Source organism: Saccostrea cucullata, unplaced genomic scaffold, assembly GCF_032062105.1.
Source record: "Saccostrea cucullata isolate Sc308-1 unplaced genomic scaffold, CSIRO_AGI_Scuc_v1 ctg3800, whole genome shotgun sequence".
Lineage (NCBI taxonomy): Eukaryota > Metazoa > Mollusca > Bivalvia > Ostreida > Ostreidae > Saccostrea > Saccostrea cuccullata.
Window position 1 is genome coordinate 2,088 of NW_026934016.1, and position 9,318 is coordinate 11,405.

General features: G+C 32.5%; 1 long non-coding RNA gene across 1 annotated transcript; it reads right to left on the bottom strand.

Annotated features, from left to right (window-relative positions):
* Window positions 1-1,780: 1,780 nt before the first annotated feature.
* Window positions 1,781-3,762, bottom strand: LOC134239810 (uncharacterized). Its single transcript, XR_009986301.1, has 2 exons — window positions 3,241-3,762; window positions 1,781-2,747 (listed from the first exon to the last, which is right to left on the bottom strand). It is a non-coding gene; the product is annotated as an uncharacterized LOC134239810 (long non-coding RNA).
* Between the last annotated feature and the right edge of the window lie 5,556 nt (window positions 3,763-9,318).

Here is a 9,318-nt window from a genome sequence, read left to right on the forward strand (position 1 = left end):
GGCACACAAGTAGACTACACTAAGATACATAAAATAGTGCATCGGTTTTTGATTTCGATGAACAGTGTTGCCATGGTTACTAAAAATAGAATTTTCTTTGAAATTCCTTTAAAACGCTTCGCCTCCTACAGTTTTGATTTGATTTCAATATTACTTGGCTTACAAGTAGACTACACTAAGATACATGAAATAGTGCATTGGTTTTTGATTTCGGTGAACGGTGTTGCCATGGTTACTAAAAATAGAATTTTCTTTGAAATTCCTTTAAAATGCTACTCCTTCTACAGTTTTGGTCTGATTTCATTATTACGTAACACACAAGTAGACTACACTAAGATACATTAAATAGTGCATTTATTTTTAATTTAATGAACGGTGTTGCCATGGTTACTAAAAATAGAATTTTCTTTGAAATTTCTTTAAGGTAAGGTTTGCGTCTCCCTCCAACTTTTATTTTTTTTAATATGCACACATGCCATATATCAATTTATTCAGGGAGATTAGCTTCATCATTTAATATGATTTTCAAAGATATTGCCCGTCCCATTTTTTTAGTAAATGACGCCAAATTTAACGTATTTCATATTTCACCTCGAAAATTATTTTCATTGAAAAAATTGATTTATTTTATTAATTATCAAACTTTTATAATTAAAATGACCTGAATTAGTATAATTCATGCTTCTATTATTTAAACTATTAATTTTCCGTTATCAAAAATGTGAAAAATTGGGTAAAAAAGAAGATTTTTCAATTTTCCTTGATAAAGTGAAACCGTTGCCATGGCAACAAAAATATAAAAATCAACGTTTTACATATCTACCGATTCCATCAAATTCCATGAAGTTATTAATTTGATCATTTTAAATAATTTGAACCAAAAAAATATGTATGTCCCCAATATTATTTCCATGGAAACAGGGGCTATATTATGGGTTCGGAACACAAAAATCAGGCTTTTTCTACACTTATAAAGACAACATTGATATCACCTTGTCATGGTGAATGTTAAAGACTAAATGTATTTTTGATATAGTTTTTAAGCAAAACTTGGCCAAAAATATTCAAAATAAAACTCCTCCTGTGCTACAAGATGGTCTAAAAATTTATTCCATGGAAGAAATCTAGTATTTATGGCAATCTTTACATCTGAATATTCTGATGAAATTGTCCATGAATTATACTGCAACACCTTTAGAAGTACATGTATATGTTTATAAACATACTTCAGAACATGTTGCAACTAACCCAATTAAAAGCCTCTGAATTTGACCTCATACTGATTTAGTTATTCCAACATGTAGTAATTTCTAGACATCTTCGTAGCAAAATATCTTTATTCAGTTATGTCTCGTGACTATCATTATACATGTATGCCATCTTTTGAGTGAAATGTTGTAAGCATTGCATCCACGAAGCTGCTGTTTTTATAATTAAATGATTTCTTTACTTCGAAGAGTAGAAATGCTATCTTGAAAGTAATGTTTGTTTGCCCTCTCTTGACTCTGGGTAAAATTATTGGGTCGGTAGGTGAGAAAATCTTCAACAACATTTCTTTACGGGGAATAAGAGGAATAAAAAGAAAAAATACGGCCCTGCATTGAAAAAAAAATTTCAGTCTGGTCATTTTAGTCAGTCGGTCTGGAGAGGCCGACAACCAAACATATCTTAAAGATGGCCTATTTCTACAATTCATGGACATTAGCTCAATCATTGGATTAGGTAGTCTGAGAATCTAAATTGAAATATCAGACAGAACAAAATAAAGATGAATTCTAAGTGACATCAATTCATACTTTAATGAGTTTACAGAGTACTTCTGATTTCAGAGAAAAGGCAAATTCTGCAAAATGACATAACACTGTCATAAATATTTGTCAAGAACAGGGAAAAAGAAACAATGTTACAGTGATAGATATATCTCCTTGATATCCATGAAATAATTTAAATATAAAATTTTTTTCTCCTTTTTAAAATCAAAATACAGAAAAAAATTAAAAGATTATAAATGTAAACAATTTTAAAATAAACTACATGTATTTGTGAAAGATTTTAATTTTAGTTGATTACTAAACTGGTCTTATCATTCCTACTAAATTGACAACCTTTCAATTTCCAAGTGTCATATTTTAAACTGTTAAATGTTCACTGCAGCTTTATTTACAAAACTCATCAGTTTTCAGAAATACTTATTTGAGCATATTAGGTCCTGGTAAGAACAAAATTTAATGAATAAAAATATTAAATTTAATCGTTCATGTATTAATTTCCTTGCAATTTTACAAAATAACCCTTTTAAGAAACTTGTTACTTGTAAGTGTAGACAAAAGCAACCTTCAATTAATACCTTAATGTATACATTTATTTTACTGAAAACAAATTCAAAGATGGACAAACAGAGCATGCACTGCAATCATCACATACACATATTTTCTAAATATATTGAAAACAGCATGTATATACCACCAGGTAGATAGGATGCTGTTAAACATTAAATTTTTTTCTATAATCTATAGACATATAAAAAACATGCATTGGGTACAACAAATCATCATTTCTTTTCCAAATCTCCATTGACTTTGCCATGTCTGGTTCAACATCTTAGCTTGATCCATCCAACTTTCTTTAATATTCTTGAGCTGATATGGGATGACCTCTACTTTGATTGATGGCACAAATCTTTTAAGGAAACACTGAAGTACTTTTTTTTTTGGTTCTTATCTATTCCAATTAATGACCCAATTGATCTGAAATCATATGTGTTCATTTTTACAATAACATTTAAGGAATTGCATTTTTGGAATTGCATAAGGAATTGGACTGAATTTCATTCACTCAATGAAATGAAATTTCTAAAATAATCAATGAAGAATCAATATGAAATTATTGTACAATTTATACATGTAGATTGAATTAGTGAAATGCAAATGCTTGATCAAGAAAATTAATGTTCTTGTCATGCACAATTTGTATTAATTAAAAAATGAGATATTAATTAAAATCAAACTTCATTTAAAAGGTAACTTGAAATTGAATACCTGTTCCAATAATGTTACAAATATTAGGCCTAAAAAGCAAGGATTTTTTTCATAATTTCTTGAATGAATGCATTTTTATTTTTTGGCAATGTTGGGATATTAGCCACATCCTGACATCCTTGTACCGTTTATTCATCGTTTTTAAATCTGTAGTCAGAAGATCATTCATAACTTTCAGTAAAATGAATAGTTAAATAATTACCTGATGAAAATACTATCAACAATCAAACTGTCAACATCATCATTGGACATGGTCAAATGCACCGTGACTTTTCTTCTCTGTTCGGACTGCATAAAGCATAATACTTTACAGGATACTCTCAGGTCTTTTCTTTTTTCCTTCCCATTCTCACTTAAAATTTTAGTGTAGTGGTGAAGCGAGAAACACACAACAGCACAATGCGTCGATAACTTTCTTCTGATCGGAATGGCCTACAACTTGCCACATTCCGTATCGAAAATAAACAAGTCCTCCTTTATTGGTTCATCCACATGCATCACGCTAATCTCAAAGGCTTTTAAGATTCCTATGCTTTGATTTGTTATAAGACTTTCTCCTTAAAACGTCCTTTGTTTTTAGTCCTAACAATAAGTGACAACAAACATCAAGTATGACAGAGGAAATTCGTTACCGAGATGCTTAGCATCGCTGGTTTAAAGTCGCCTGTTTCAAACGCTTTGGTGATTCGCAAGAGTTATCTCCCTGTTAACGCAAACCTTACCTTAAAACGCTACTCCTCCTACAGTTTTGATTTGATTTCAATATTACTTGGCACACAAGTAGACTAGACTAAGATACATAAAATAGTGCATTGGATTTTAATTTCGATGAACGATGTTGCCATGGTTACTCAAAATTGAATTTTCTTTGAAATTCCTTTAAAACGCTAGTCATCCTACAGTTTTAGTCTGATGTCAATGGCTTCTTTTCTCATCCTTTGTTATTAGTACAAACCAGTAGAGCTACAGTCTCGACAGAGACTTCTGGTTATTTTGATGAGTGGCAAGGATCATTTTTCTATTTATTGCTATTTTAAAGTCTCAAGTCCCAACTGCTACTTTTCTCTGCCTTTGTTTTAAGTATAAACCAGTAGAGCTACAGTCTCAACAGAGACTTCTGGTTTAGTGCTTTTAATAACATTTTGTACTAAATTTCATCAAATAATGTTTTTAAAAAATTCGTCTTTTTCTTCTTTTACGGAGAATATTCTTCAACTATAACGCTAATGGTACATCCCGTTTGACCACGTAAGCATGGCCTGGAAAATGTAAATTCGCTGTATATGCAATAAAGCATGTATATTAAATTTTTTTACAATTATACACGTTAAAGAAAACAACAACATTGTTTTCCTTAATATTTATTGCGAATATGCTTGAGTCTTTACCATAAAGACTACATGTTTGGTAATACAGGATAGAGTTATGCATGAAGATATATACGAAAAAAAAAAAACGGGAAATTTTCGATTCGACTTTGGAAGACAACTTCGGATATCTCGAACCCCCGGATATCTCGAAGTCCTGTCTAGGTCCCCTCAACTTCGAGATACTGATATTTCACTGTATGTTAACAAGTGCAAAGTTTATCTAATTATTTAAGAAAGAAAAGTCCTCCTCTTTCCCAGTGATGATGCACCTGGCAAGCTTGGCCCTATTATATTTTTAACCCTTTTGATTTCATGTCTGGCATCCCAGTAAAAAGTCCAAACTACATTTGTCAGGTTTTTTAACTATTTTCTGTAATGACGAATATTTGCCTCCAAAATCAAACATTGACGGAAAAATATATAATTACGTTCTAAAACAGGTGGATGTCAGCAGATTTCAAAGCACTGAATATTTTCATAAGCCATGACATCATATGTTTAATATGACGTCGAGAAAAAGATGTTAATTTAAAATTTCCACCGAGTGCAGGTCTGCTCCAGCTCAATATTTTGATATAACGCGTAGAATGATAATATCAATGAAAAAATGTATATATTGTTCTGGAACAGGCCTGTACTCTATAACTTTAATAGGTAAAATTTTTCCCTGTTCTCCTGTTTCCTCCCGAGTCTCCTGTTTCAGCCCTCTGAGGCCCAGAAATACATTATTTGGAGTTAAATGATCTTCAGTCTCCCTTGGTCATCACAACTTTTTCTTGCATATAATTTTTATACCCCTGCAAACGAAGTTTAGGGGGGTATATTGGAATCAGCATGTCCGTCTGTCTGTCCAGCTGTCCGTCTGTAGACAAGATTTTGTCCGGACCGTTTCTCAGAAACTATTGGATGGATTTGTCTGAAAATTTGTACCTTTATTATTCACCATATGAAGTTGTGCACCTGGTATTTTCATCATGATTGGGTAATTTTTCTGTATTTTACAGGTGTTTTTTCTTTTTTATTTTATGGTTTTGTTTGACTCATAACTAGAAAACTATTAGACTGACAATCATCAAACTTGGACAGTTTATGCATCTTGGGTAGAAGGTGTGTCACGACCTATTTTAAGGTCACCGTGACCTTTAATTTAAGTGAAATTTTAAAAAGAATCCTGTATTTTACTATTGAATTACACAATCCCAAAAATGTAAGAGTGTTTCTGTATCCCTTTTTAAAAAATGTTAAATTAAGAAAATAATATTTTTTCATTATATACTTTACAGCAATCCATATCAAATGTTATTTTATAAGAGATAATCTACCTCTCCCAAGGGTATAATTATCAAGCACTGGTCAAGGAGAATTTTGATAACAGAAAATTGCATCCCTTGGCATTTATCAGTGGACATGCATCCAGTCAAAGATTAATTAATGAGTTCAATGTAGGAAAGCTAGCTGTCTCAATAATTTTGTTAGCTGTTATCTCTGATTAAGGTCCTTTGGGAATTAGACAGAGGAACTGCTGGTCAATTTAAATAGCATATGTCATTTGATGGCCAGACTTCTATTTCTAAAATCAATTTGTTATAGATTAAGTTTTTAATACTAATTAGTTAAATTGATATATTAAAAAAAAATTAAAATATCAATTAAGTAACAAATTTCAGAGCAGCATGTCCCACATGAAAGATATATGCATATGTGTTTGTTTGTAGGGGAGGAGCATTTGTCAAGCTATAATGCAACCATTTGATGATTATTTGTTATAATTAATGCTTACACCACAGGAGATGTTTAAACAAATATCAAAAGGAATGAAAAAAATTTTTGGAAATCCTTTTAAAGGTTGCCATGATTTCCTCACACTCTAAACTGTTTATATTAATTGAATGAACAATATTTGACTGGAGTATCATGCTGTGTTGGGCACTTTATTATTTTTAAAATGAATTTGATATAAAGTTAAAGATTAATTTGATTCTGTATAATATTTCTTTTTTCAACAATTATTTTTCAGAGTAGCATGACAAATAATTGCAATTTCTTTTTTTAATGAAATTAAAAAAAAACTGTTACAGTGTATTAGTATTGATGTTTTATTTGGTTGCACCGTAGATTCATAAATTGAAAAAAATTAATGAGCATGCAATTATATTTTCACCCGATTTGTTTTAAGACAATAGTGAACACCTCTTAATAGATCCATAAAATATTTGTGAATTGGCACCTACTCTGAAAAAAGCATGACGGGGGTATTTGTCCCTATTGGACAGTTCTAGTTCTAACTGTTATAGGAGGGTTGTCTTAAAAAATACAAACTTTTTAAATACAGTGGACCCTCAGATATCCGGACGCCAGATATCCGGATGCTTCAGTATCCGGACGACTTTTCATGGGAACAGAATTTTTTAATGTTATTTGTTCTTGTTTAAATGGTAATTCAGATATCCGGACGCTTCACATATCCGGACAAATTGACAAGGACCAAAGCGTCCGGATAAATGAGGCTCCACTGTACATGTACAGTAGAACCCCGTTATTACGATGTTCACTTTGTCACGGTAAAATATCGTAATACCGAGGGCAACGTAATAAAAGTTCCCAATAAAATCCAGTAAAACATCGTTTGGAAACGTGTTATTGTATTAGGGGGTGTATTTTTCTCCTTCTATCTCCTTTTTATGCTCAAATTCTTAACCAATATGCTATATACACTTAATTCATTGATTACTTATCTTTAAAACTTATTTTCATGATGCTATTTCTTCTTTTTCCATCATAGTAAAAGCATAGAGCACATTTTAAATAGAAACTTCGACAATCTTCTTTTAATTGCCGCCATTTTCTGTAACATGTACTTTCACTTTCATTTCTGTCCAGATAATGCGTTGTTGAAAATTTCAATGTCTTCGTATTCATAGTAATTTCTACATAAGCAATTATCGATTTGTATTTCTGCTGACAACTGAGAGGTAGTCCAAGCCACTACCCAAGCTGTTAAAACGTTTGCAGTGGAGTTCAAATTTTGTCCTAATTATATTTGATACCCAAGCTGTTAATTCACGCAGTTTATTTGCAAACAAAATTACACATTATGTGTACCTGTGTACAGCATACATGCATAATATTAAATATAACCTTTTTATTTATCAAATTAATTTATTAAACTAAGTATGAAACAAAGAATAAAAGAATTTTAAAAAAATTACAGAGATAGATAAAGAAGAAGCTAGATTTATGAGTAAACTTTAATTGTTTAACAATGGCTTTGGCACGTCTCCAAATCTGCTGGGCTCGCTGGAACAGTCCAGCTGGGTGCAATCAAGCATCACTAATCACCTAACTGCCCTGTAAGGGTGTGTTCCCGTTTTGCACACATTTTTTAATTACCTGTAATCAAATGTGTGCAAAACAGGAACAAACCCCTGTAAGTTAACACTCTCTCAGAGCACAGGTGTTCCAATGTTTATTTAGCGTCTCCTTAAGTGTCTACCAGCAATCAACACTAAATAAACATGGAGTGAAAAAATTTTTGACAGAATTTTTACATCGTAATACTGAGACCTGGCGATTTTGGACAACGTAATAAACGGTTCTTTTTTGTATAGATTTGTTAAGAAATGGTTTTGTGCTTTGAATTTACAACGTAATAAGCGTTCTATCTTATAAAACCATCACCGTAATAGCGGGTCTCTACTGTATCTTGTAAAGTAACTGGAAAAAATTACCTATTTTTTGCACGGTGTTGGGAAATGAAATTCTTATTTTGACAAATACTTCGGTATCTCTAACTCTGATATCTCGAATACCATGGATATCAGTGGCGCATCCAGGGGCGTTTGGGTTTTTTTTAGGTCACCTGAGTAAACTCAGGTAACCTATTGCTATCTGTTTTCGTCGGTCGTCGTACGTCGGTTGTAAACTTTTGAACATTTTTAGCTTCTTCTCTGGAAACACTCAACCAATTTCAACCAAATTTGGTATACAGCATATATGGGTGAAGGGGAACAAAAATTGTGAATTTCATGGTCCCCGCCCCCCTGGGGCCTGAGGGGTGGGGCCAAAAACCACTAAAATTAGTGCAATCTTTAAAAATCTTCTTTTTTTTTACTCATGGACATCAAGCAATCAAACTGTTGGCATGATTGTAATCAGCATTGAGTCCTCTACCAAAATGATGAAATTCATGGCCCCTGGGTCAGGGGTTCTGGTGTTAGGGTGGGGCTATATAGATCATACAGTAAAAGTTCACTATTTCTTTGAAAATCTTCTCCTCTGCTCCTGGATATTAAACAAACTAACCAAGTACATAGCTATGATGACCAAGAGTGCCTCTTCGACAATTGTGAATTTCATGGCCCCTGGTTCAGGGGTTCTGGTGTTAGGGCGGGGCTCTATTGATTATATAGTGAAAATACATTAATTCTTTGAAAATCTTCTCCTCTGCTCCTTGATATTAAACAAACTAACTAAGAATCTAGTTATGATGAGCAAGAGTGATTCTTCCAAAATTGTGAATTTTATGACCCCTGGATTGGGGGTTGTGGTGTTAGGGCAGGGCTCTATTGATCATATAGTGAAAATGCATTAATTCCTTCAAAAATCATTCTCCTCTGCTCCTAGGTATTAAATAGATTAACCTACTACATAGTTATTATTAACAAGAGTGCCTCAACCATATTTATGAATTGGATGGCCCCTGGGTCAGGGGTTTTGGTGAAAGGGGGGTGTTGATTACCTGGTATATAGTGAAAATACATTAATTCTTTAACAATCTCCTTCTTTGCTCCTGTGTATTAAACACACTAACTAAGTATATAGTTATGATGAGCAAGAGTGTTTCTTCCAAAATTGTGAATTTTATGGACCCTGCAGAGTTCTTGAAAACTTTTTTCTGCTGTCGGTCATTT